We start from the raw sequence: 12673 nt of genomic DNA on the forward strand, positions 1-12673 counted from the left end.
CAATTTTATTATTATTATTATTATTATTATAGTGAATTACATGAACTTAAGAGAAAGGTACATAGCCCACTTTATCTGTGGATCACTCACACTTCCAATGGAATACTTGGTTTAGGTGAATAAAATGGACCTCACATAGAAAGGGGCTATGATTGGATTACTTTGTTTTAGTGAAATGCATGACCCGAAGAGAAAGGCAAAAAAAAATTAATTTGCAATAGGAAATTAAAAAGTTCACCTCAACAAAGGAAACATGCAACTTTTACACAATTAAATGAGAATCCTAATGAAGATCATTAAGTTAGTTTATACATGGTGTTGATCCTACCATCTTTAATATTTTGGTGCTATTTAGAAAACACCAACTACAATGTTCAATGATAATCAATCAACAATAAAAATGACCAAAAATTCAGTATTTCATAATAAGACCAAGCATGTCAACACTAGTATCACTTTATCAAAATACTTCTCAACAATAGCATCATCAAGCAAGAATATTGCCCATCTAAATATCAAATTTTAGACATTTTCACCAAGCCACCAAGAAAAATATAATTCACTAAGTATAGAGAAGAACTTGAAATTTGTAAAAATTAAACTTTCTGGATTAAAGGGGGAATGTTAACTTCATAATCCTAACGTTTGTCTAGTTAGGTAGTTTTCCTAGAACAATAAAGTTATTCTAGATATGTATTTTTCTTAGAATAATAAAACAATTGTAGAAGTGTTGTACTCCCTAGAAGATATATAACCCTTGTCACATCCTTTCTAGAAGGATCATCCTTGAGTTGTTGATCAAGTGCAAGGCCTATATATCTTCTCTAGAATATTGACACATGACATGTTGCGATGAGGCTAGAGAGGTCATATATATTGTATGTGTCTCACCATGTATGTAACTTTTTTCTTTGATCAATAAAATTACGTGTTTCTGGACACTTCTACTAAATTTATCATGGTATCAAAGCCACGAGAAATTTAAGATAAGGAGAAGGCCATGATGGCTTATTGAAGAAGGAGACTCCAATTCTTAATCCTGGTTCTTCATTAGTAAAGGATTTTTTTTCAAAGAGATACTTTGTTCTTTGAAATTCTGAATTGAGTTTTGTAATGAAATAATCTAGATCCACAATATTTTAAAAAATATTCAATTTTTGTAAAAATATCATTTTGTAGATTTGAGATCTATTTTTTATTGAGAAATTCAAAAAAGAAAAAGGGTTTCTCTTGTAAAATAACCCATACCTTATATATCTAGTGATTATTTCTCTTTTTGACTATCCTCTCATATTCGTTCAAACTTTATCATGATGGATTGAGACAAAGGACTACATGTGAATACATTGTTCCAAGAAGTTTCCCAACAAGAATTTACACTAAGCTCACTATTGTCAAGATGAATACTTATCACCGGGATTAAGTTCTTCAACGATTGCAAAACTATCCCATGCAGTGAAGGTAGACATATCCAAAATCTCTCATGTAAGTTGTCGCTATTTTTTGAGGTATTTCACCATTTAAACCTTGATGAGCCATATTCTAAGGCTATGTTGTTTGGATTGTTTGTTAGTTTTTATTGACTTCTTTGTTTGTAGCTAGATAGAAATGCCTTTCAGTCCATCCATAAACATTTTTTAATGTAAGTAACAAAAAAATGAATGAATAAAGAGAGGTTAGTGCAATTGTCATAGCTATATGTTTGTTGTTAATAGTTCCAATCCTATTAGAGGTATCTAATATCTTCCAACTACTATGAGTAATGGAAAATATCTTGGGGGTGTACTCTAGTCATCCTTTCATATAATGCCATAGCCGATAAGATTCTATTGGGAGATCATCTTATCTCCAAAATAACCATTAAAAATCGAACAACAAACAACTTCTTCTCTTATACTAATACCTAGAAATATGTCAGTGAAGAGTATGGTTTCAATGGAACATATGTAAATAACATAGATATCATCATTAGATTTATTCATAAGCTACTGGAGATATGGATCTATAAATATCAACAAATTATTCACGATGAGATTTCTAGGTGATCCATCTTTTTCCATGCTTCCAACATCCAATTGGGTTTTTCTTATTTTCAAATGCTCATATGTAATGGTCCCTTCATGGGCATATGGAACTAATATTAGCTCTATATTGGGAACTCTTTTCTCTATGATTGTTGCAAACCTCAATCATACTCACTACCTCTCACCCTCATGGATGCTTCCATAGTGATCTCACCCTCATGGCTGCTTCCATAATGAAGTCAATCGTATGACATATTCACCTAACCTAGAATAATTCCTTTTGACTCCAAGAGAATCTTTCATTTTATTTTCAATTGACGACCAAAATAAAATGGGAAGAGGTGTGGCTATCCTTTTTTCTCCACCTAAAAATTAATTTTCAAATAGTGTAAAATTAACATTGTATCATGGAATAAGACACAAATATTTCCATGAAACAAAAAACAAAAATTGGGGTATAAAGGGTGTTAATTTATTCAAATATACACATATCCTTATTTAGATGGAAAGAACACGCTCATGATTTTTTGAAGTTGGAAAAATAAGAATTTATGTAAAAAGGAGAGATAAGGATTATTTTGTTTTTTAAAGTTGAAGCTTTCTCTAATTTTAGGGGGCATAATGGTTGCTTAGCATGCACTTTTTCAGTTATCCCAGATTATTAGGTCAAATTTAAAAATTTTGACAAAATCAAATTGTAATTTATAATTAAAAGTGTTGATAAGAATCAAGTGAAATACTTTATCAATTTTTATTTTGTTTTACGTTATTAAAGGGTCAAGGCCAAGCCCTTAGAATACTCATTTGTAGTGTGTGTAGTGTCCCTTTAGTATTATATTTTCTATTTCTTAATCATAGACATTTGATAAATAATTTACCGTGTCAAAACTAGAAAATTTATTTGCATAAACAAAAAAAATTGAAGGACCCAATAACTACAAGACTTGGAGTCATTATATGCAAACTACATTAATATTTAATGAATTTTGGAATTATATATGTAATGCAAACATAGCTTCAATTAAGCCTATTGATTCTAGAGAGCTAACAAAATGGGAAGCAGGAGATGAAAAGGTACTTGCACTTCTATGTTCTTCAATCACTAATGAGATGTATATACATACTAAAAATGTATCTAGTACTTGGAATGCATGAATTTTTGTTTAAAATATGTTTGATACTCAATCCAAAGAAAAAAGGGTTGGGATTCATACTAAATTACTTAATCAAAATATATTTGAAAGAGGATATGTTTTGGAGCACATATCTCATTTGAAAAATATCCAATGAGAACTCAAAAGTGTAATAGATCTTTTGTTGGGTTGTGTTATATTCTTTCCATGACTAGCCCACGTAGTTAACTGGGGGGTTCGGTGCACTGATTGCATAGCGGGGGGAGTCATAGGGGGTTTGAGGGGTGCAGGTAACCCCACTCTATGGGGTCCGGGGCAGCGCATCGAAATTTTTTGTTTTTGGACCCTATATTATATTGGGCAAACCTACCTATGGTCTTATGCATGATTTTTCGCACATGCTTTTGGAAGCGATGGTTTTCGGTCCATGGTATTGGATGCTTCGGCATGTATAAATATGTATTGTAACATTGAAAGGAACATAATGAAAAATCAAGCTGGTAGTCCTGGTTTTTAGGATCTAGGGGAAAATCTCTGTGTATATGTGTTTTATCTATTATGCTCTCGCATTGTTTATTTTCTATGTTTTAGAATTCGTATGCAGGTAATTTCAGTACGAGGTTAAAATCTACAGCTTTATGACCTCCATCTTGATGAATGGCTTGCCACCCTCCTATAAACATTTATGTAAACATTAAAAATTATTTATATATTGGAGAGTCAAAATTTTGATTACCTCGATGAGTTGTTGTCCAACAATGATAAGAAATTTGGTAAAAAGAAGAACTCGGGGGAAGATATTCTCTTTACAAACTCAAGGAAAGGTGAAAAATCAAGATGGAGAGGTTCATCCAGTGAAGATACTAGAGGAAGAGGCTCATACAATGTGATTATAAAAAGAAGAGTTACTTATAATGAATGAAAACTATAGAGAAAGAGGAAGAATTCAATAATTTGGCCATGGTTGTGGTAGGAGCCAAGGTAGAGGAAGAAACAATCAAAATCAACTAAACTTCAAATATATCAAGATTTTTTTCCAAAAGGTGAATAAATTTCTCAACCTAATTGAAAATTATGTCTTCGCATTGAACATGCGGTAGAAGACTGCAGAACAAAAAATGATAATTTTTTGAAGAATAAAAAAAAATTAAAACATTTTAAATCTATGATTCAACATCAACCTAGTATGCAAAGAATGAGTAAGATGATTATGTATTGACAACAAAACAAAAGAATGAATGTGCAGATTCAGTGATCACCAACAAATTTCCAAGAAAATAATTTGAAGATGAGTAGATGCTTGATACAAAAGCTACTGAACACGTGCTACAAAAAAAGATTATTTTTGGACGTATATATGGAACTCAATGGAATCTATTTGGTAGATGACACAACTCATACACCTCAAGGAAAAGGATAAAAAAGATTTTCACTTCTAGGAATTGGAAAAATATTACTTTTAGGAGTATGGTATGTTCCAACATTTAAGAATAAATTGTTGTATTTGGTGCTCAACAGACAAGGAGGTCATCAGATCATCATGGAAGATGGACAGATCAAAATCAATTCAATTAAATAAAATTTCAAAGCAATAATGAAGGGAAATGAAAATGTGTTTCATAGATGAAAAGTTTTTGTTATTCATATATATGCAAAGTTATTGTAATGTGATGTATGTTGGGGCTCCAATTTGACACTATCCTTGCTATTAGTTAACCCCATTTTCACCCAAGTATAACCATCCTTTTTACATTATCAAAAAGAAAATGATGTAAAGCGGGAACATGAGGTCAATTATTGTTGTGTATTGAGTATTCATTGTTTTAAATCATTAAAGAAGCTTAATACATAATATTTCCATTAACGAAAGTTTTTGAAGACATGTCCTGTAACTCACCTCGGTTCTTGTAATCTGATTCCGTCATTAGCATGATTTTGTACCCTTAGGATAGAAATCGAGACATGGTTTCTTTCCTTAACACTATCAATAAGATTTATCATCTATCAAATCACATCAATGTTCACCAAGGGATGTGCATGCTAGCATTCAATCTAGTGGTCAACCAAAAGCTAAAGAGGGAGAGCTGCTTAGCCAAGTTCACATGCTTTCATAACAAATTCACCAATTTTGTACATGGCCACAAAATTCCATGTCAGAAGAAATCAAACTAGTTCTAAAATTGTAAAGGGATATACTTGGACTACCTACTTATTGTTCAACTTAGATTCATGGTGATGGTTTCCATGGACATCAAAATATATGATGTAAAATATATAAATGAAATATAATCTTTATACCTAAAAAGATAGAAATATCATTATAGTTTTACATAATTTGATCAGATTCAGTCGTTGGGGTATTTTCAAGTGATGTAGTTAGAGGTCATAGTAATATAAATTTTATGTTGATACTTAGATGTTTTTATGTTTTATTTGTGTGTGATTTAAGTTCTTCTACAAGCAATGTGGACTGATTGGGAAGGCCCCACCAATCCAACCATTTTTTCCTCTATATTATACATTCCCGTATGATGCATCTCTGGTTTTATTTCGTATTCATTGGTATATCATGTGCCTATATTTATTTGCATCTGATCAATATTTCCTGTGCATGTTTTGTCTTATTAACTAAATCTTGTGCATCTAATATATCTTACAATCAGATCAATACAACATGCAATTGTATTTCGAGTTGGAGTTGGATCATTTATGCTAACCCTACAACTATTTCAAACAATCATCATTTGATAGCTATCAATGATACGGTTGTGTGAATTTAGCTTTATATACTCTTGAAGTTCAATTTCATATATTTCTACTATGTTCTAGTTTGGATTTACACTTATAGAGATGAGGTCAATCCCTGAAGGACAATATTGATACATTTCAACATTTCATGGTTATAGGAATGCACAAATCTTTTGATGTGAAAAAATTTAATCGATAAGGAAGAGATCTATGTCTACCCATAGTGATCATTCTAGTTTAGTACTTATTATTCTATTGATTGCTCAGTGGAATTGTCACTAGAAGTCGCCAAACTGCATTGTAACTTTGATTGGGTCACTTGAACACTTTGAAGGGAGTGTGACCTAGGGAATATGGGCTTTGTAGTAAGTACTCCTGATAGAAAATAACCTATAGTATTTTCCTTTGAACATAGTTTTTCTTGTTGACAGATACAATGGATAAATCTTGTTTTTTTTGTAAGCTACGGTAGGTCCTTCTTTTTCTATTTATAAAACAAGTTGTTCCATGTACAAAAATTTGGTGGCCTCAACTTGCCCAAATGGGAAACCAAGTATGTTGGCCACTTGAGTCTAATATATGCCATCCCGTAATAGAATTTTACCAGTCTTTCAATCCAAGCTAAATAAACTTCACATCTAGAAACACTATTCAGGTTCTAAACTAACATAAAACACAGGAAAAGAGAATGCTATCCACTAAAAACCTAAAACTAGAAACTAGAAAACTATTCGTTTCTATCATCTTTCTCAGATTCCACAATAGTCGGTGCAGCAGCAGAGTTGCCTAGCACTGGAGACAGCTTCATCATACATTGTTGGATCTCATCCAACTTACTATCTTGCATAATCAAGATGATTTTCAAATTTTTCATGTCCTTTTTTATAGTGGGCATACCTTGTGTTATTTCTGCCATCTCCCCCGCCACCTGCTCCAGTGATCTGGCCAGTAAACGCTTCATAATCCAGTACACGTGCAGGCCTTGTCTATATAGCGTCATCCTGCCTCTGGTGTGCCCTGGGTAGGCGATTATATCCCCCCATTCTTCCATCTCTGGCTCAGAATCTTCTTCCATGACACTATCCTCCATCTCCTGGAATAGCTAATGAATATTAGCATATGTCCCTTCTCTGTATGCACGAGCTGCTTCATGGACAGTCGTCTTGATAGATTTCTTGCCTCTTCTTTGACCTGCCAGTGTCGAAGTTGTAGGATCGCTTTTAAATGGGTGGCTTTTGTGCCCTCTTCCCCCATGACCCCAGCCTCTACCCAGGCGTGTCATCTCCTCCTTTACTGACTCCTGCTTACAATAGTCAACATAAAACGTTAGCTTTCTAGGAACTTCGATCTTCTCATAAGCCAACATGTCCTTGTCTCTTAGCATTCCTTCCCCACTCCAGCCTCCCCCGTCACTCTGGAGAATCGATGGTCTCTCCCCCCTGGACTAAGGTTGGTGGTCAAGCCATCTGCCATCCTGTCCTTCTCATGGATTTCAGCCTTAGTTTTCCAGGGTTAGCCCTTTGCCCTGCTAATACACTCCCCAGGCATGCTTATGCTCTGTTCCTCTTGCTGCCTCACAACGCAGTCCTCAGACCTGCCCAGACACAGCCCCTCCCCTGCGTGTCCCAGCTTTCTCCCCTCCTCCAACATACGATGCATAACAAAGTGAATTTCAGGAGGTAAGCCAAAGGAAACATACTCGGAATTGAGCTCGGTCGCAGAAGATCCTGTCGCTCGCTCTGCCCTGTTCCCCTACTTCCTTTGCTGCAATCTAGGCTCTCTTCCTAACCTTTCCACCCTCATGTACCCCTTCCCATCTACCCTTTGTCCAATCCCACTACTGCCACCATTCTTTCCCACCTCTCCCCCCATACTTCTGCCATTATGCTTCCTTGATATTCCCGCAGTCATGCAGGATGCCACCACGTCCAATTGATCCAGATTGATGGAAGTAGGTGGCCATCCTAGTCGTCCTCTCCTCTGCATTGTCCTCATGCTCGTACGTTCCCCCTTCATCACCCCGATCAGGGGCCACCTGTATCTGCTATCTTGAGTTCGTGTCTTCATGGTAATCTTGGGCAAGGATTGCTTTGAGGGGCTCCAATCTGGGCTCCTCAAGTTGAGGTGGCCAGATACTATCCAGATTGCCTCCTTGCTCATTACTTCCCCAATTAGCTAGGAAATCAGCTGCTTTGTTGCCTTCCCTTCTTACATGATTTATGATCATATATTCAAATCTCTTTATAATGGCTTCCAATTCTTGGACCAGGCTAGCTGTCCTCCAACTTTTCGCAACTTTGTCCCAGGTCTTACCATTATTAAGTTTCCTTATCATATCAATAACAAGTTGGGAGTCTCCTTCTACCTCCAGGTTGTTATATCCAATTCTTATCGTTGTTCTTAATCCTTGATAAACTGCCATAAGCTCTGCTTCGTTATTGCTCATGACACCACCATGGCCTGAGTATACCCATCTTGTCTTGCCCTGGTCATCCCGGAAGATGCCTTCGAGCCCCGCCGGCCCCGGGTTGCCTTTGGAGGCTCCATCAAAATTCAGTTTGATGAAACCTGCAGTAGGGCGAGAGAAATGGATAGGGCTATTGTTGTTTGAGCCGGGAGGTTTCCACATCTGGGGAGCTACCATTCGTTGATCTAGATTTAGCTTGGCCAGAATCCGTTCTTCATCAGGTGTCGTCTTCCAATCCTCTTGACTCCAAGCTTCCGCTAGAATAGTTTCTCTGATATGACTCAAGGTTCTTTTCCAGACCTGCGCTTGAGGCAACTCTTTGTTTTGAAAGATTCTACGGTTTCTTTCTTTCCATATCATCCACATATTCAGACCGACAACTAGACTCCAGGCTCTTCTCACCACTGGGCTCATGAATTGACCATGCCCCCATTGTTTGATTGTTTCTTTGATGTTTTGATGATCTCTATTTATCCTTCCAAAGAGCCCCCAGATTTCTTCCCATTGCTGCTGGGAAAAATGACAAGAATTCAAAAGGTGTTCAGACGTTTCCTGATCCTGTTTACAGAGACTGCATCTTGGGGGACCCTGAATTCCGTGCTTTTGAAGTTGATCCCATGTCAAAATGCGACCCTTGCACACAAGCCATAGGAAGTGAGCCACTTTTGGCCACCAATTTCCTTGCCAAATTTGTTTCCATAGGGGTGTCAGGTTATCTTGTTCTTGCTGCGTGATGAGATTGTAGGCTTCTTTGATCGTGAAGGTTCCTTTCATTGAATGACCCCATCTCAGTATGTCTGGACCTATTCTGATAGCTATTTTCCTTGTCTTCATTTCTTTTATATACAACTCTCTTTGTTTTGCATCAATATTTCTATCCCATTCTTCCGGGTTTTTCCAAGTTCTCCATAACTCTTGGTGTTCTTCATTCCAGAACTCACTAACATAATTCAAACCCTCCTCTTTAGCCATTTGGCATGTGTTTCTTAGTCCCTGAATACCATTCAGTTTCTCCCTTTGTTGCCAGGCTTCTTCCCAGAATTTGGCTGAATTTCCATTCCTAATTTCCCAGAAGGCATGCTTGGATATTATGTCTCTATTTTGACTGGCCAGGTTCCATATTGTAGAGCCTTTTGGGATTTCCTCAAGTCTTAAGATTTCTTTTGTTTTTGCTGGCATGTTATATTTTTTCATCCAGATTCTTTTCCATAGGTCTCCTCCTCCCACCATCCATCTCCACTAGAGCTTAGCCCCCATTACTTGGTTCAAAGTATAGGGATCTCTCAATCCCAATCCCCCTTCATCTTTACTCTTGATCAGGCCTTTCCAGGATATCAATGCCCATTTCTTTTGTTGCTTTGGTCCTCCCCAAAGGAATTTTTTGAAGATCTCCACCATTTTGGCGCATGCACCTTTGGGGGCTGCCATTGCCGAGAGTTGGTAGATTGGAATCGCTTGTAAGACTACCTTGACCAATACTACTCTTCCTGCTATATTCAGGGTTCTAAAGGACCAATTTTCCAATCTGCCAGTGATTTTCTCAATGGTTTGTTGCCAATTCGCCATCTTTAGAGGATTCAGAGCTAACGGGGTGCTGAGATATTTTGTAGGGAGGTCGCCCGAGTGGAAACCCAATAGTCTTGTCAGGTAGGTTTTGACATTTCATGTAGTGTTGAAGAAGTATGTGCATGATTTCTCCTTTTTTATTTGAGTACCAGATGCTTCCATGAAGAGATCTAGGATCCCTTTTATTCTTTTTACTTCCCTGAGAGAAACAGCACTAAACAGCATGATATCATCAACAAATTGCTAGTGAGTGATCGGCAGGTCGTTCCCCCATATCCGGAGCCCTTTGATTTTCCTTTCCCTCAATTCTTTTTTAATATATCTTCCCAACCCTTCCACCGCAATGATGAATAGGAAGGGGGACAAAGGGTCCCCTTGCCTCAATCCTCTAGAGGCGTTGAAAGTTGTGGATGGTGTCCCGTTCAGAAGAATGGAAAAATTCGGGGTGGAGATCATATCCGAGACCCAAGCAATCCATCTATTGCAAAAACCAAAGGCCACTAGCACTGATTTAAGGTATGCCCAATTCAGACGATCATAAGCCTTAGAGAGGTCCAATTTGATCATCATTCCTGCTTCTTTTTTGGATTTCAGAGAGTGCACTACTTCTTGTGATGCTACCAGACCATCTAGAATTTGGCGACCTTCCACAAATCCGGTTTGTTCTGGGGAGATAATGCTAGAAAGGATTGGCTTAAGTCTTTTGGCCAAAAGAGTTGCAATAATTTTATATATTACATTACACAGAGCAATAGGTCTAAAACCTTGGGGATCTTCAGACTTAGCAATTTTAGGAATAAGAGACAGAAGAGTAGAGTTTAGGCCTGGACATACCTTCTAGTTTCTTCGAGATTCTTCCACCACATCTAGAATGTCTTGCCCTAAGAATTTCCACCCCGCTTGGTAGAATTCCACTGTGAAGCCATCTGGTCCAGGAGCTTTATTCTTCTTCATCCCTTTCACGATCTCTTCCACTTCCTCCAGGGTGGCTACTCTCATAAGGGCTAGGTTTTGGTCTCTGGTAATCATACTTGGTATCTCATTGCAGATTCTCCCAATAGCTTCTCTTCTGTCTTCTTGGGGTTCAATAAGGAGGTCTTTAAAGTGACTTACCAGAGTCTGTTCCATTTCCTCATGCTGAGTTAGGCGTAGTCCTTCTACGTTCTTTATAGAGAAGATTCTATTTCTCTGTCTTTGCTGAATCATGGCCTGATGGAAGAACTTTGTATTCCTCTCCCCCTCTTTTAACCAATTCACTCTTGATTTTTGTTTCCAAAGAATCTCCTCCTGTTTCCTTCTTTCTTCAATTTGGCTTAGCAGAACCCCTTCCTCTCTAGCGAGTTCCTCACTTCTGCCTGCTGTTATGATTTCTTGCTGAAGTTTCTTCATTTTCTGGTCTAGTAGCTGCTGGTCCTTGAAGATATTCCCGAATTCCTCTTTGTTCCATTTTTTTATTTTCTCTTTTAGTTCCTTTAGTTTCAGTTGGAAGGTCTGCATTCTGCTCCTTCCCCTTTGTTGGCTTTGTTTCCACCATTCTTCCACTTTCGTCATAAACTTCTGGTCTCTGAGCCAGAAGGCCTCAAACATGAAGGGGCGCTTTTTGGGACTAGCTTTGATGTCAATTTTGAGTTTGATTGGCTAGTGGTCAGAACCCATTCCTGGAAGGATCATGGCTTCAATGAAGATATCCCAGTTTATTATCTATTCTAATATAAGGAATCTATCTAGCCACAAGGAAATTTGGTGTGTGCCTCCTCTTCTGTTGTTCCATGTGTGAATCCCATTTATCGTTGGTATGTCGACCAGTCTTTGTTCAGTGATCATATCTCTGAAGGCTTCCATATCTGGGTCTGACCTTCTGAGGCCTCCTCTTTTTTCTCTTAGAGATGTGATCATGTTGAAGTCTCCTCCTACAATCCATGGATTTTCTGGGAAGAGGCTTCGAATTTTTCCCAAGTTCTGAAGGAAAATCCTGCGCTCTCCAGGTATATGTGGTCCATACACTCCGGTGAGAAGGACCCATTCCTGTGATCCAATATTCCTAAATTTTCTTGAAAGAATTTGAGCTACACTTAATGTTGGAAATAATACTGAGAGGGGGGGTGAATCAATATTATCAAATCAATTATTTTTCATTTCACAATCAGATTTGCATACACTACTTCAGTTAGTAAAAACCACGTATGTACGCAACTGCATTTAAGGAAACTAGCGTATAACCAACAGACTTGTAATTTAAATTATTCTTCAGATGTTGTTCATTAATCTGTGCATCAAACCATATAAACAGTAACCAGGAATAGTAAACCAGAATAGGCAGTCACACATAAGAACACAAGATATAAGATGGAAACCCAATGTAGGTGAAAACCACCTGCTGCAATTCGTCTCTATCTTCTTTTAATTAGAAACTTCTTTTTACAATGATTTTGTACTGGTGCAGTCTTATACCAATACGCAGGTTGCTACCTGTATAAGGCTACAACCTTCTCTTGTTCTCCAGCTTCTCCTGGAAGGGAGCTACAATCCCCTTAGCTCTTGTACTAGCTGAGGTACTAGTACGTAGGTGCTGACCTACAGAAGGCTACAACCTTCTCTTTTCTTTCAAGGACCATGTTTCATAAATTTTCAAACTTGATCCATGAATAACATCAATCAAACATCAAGTATATCTGCATCAACCAATCTCCTTTGCACCAAACAAAACTGAATCAAATAGTCACTTCTCTGAATGT

Source organism: Pinus tabuliformis, chromosome 2_2, assembly GCF_031772625.1.
Source record: "Pinus tabuliformis cultivar Carrire ecotype Pingquan chromosome 2_2, CPIR1, whole genome shotgun sequence".
Taxonomy (NCBI): domain Eukaryota; kingdom Viridiplantae; phylum Streptophyta; class Pinopsida; order Pinales; family Pinaceae; genus Pinus; species Pinus tabuliformis.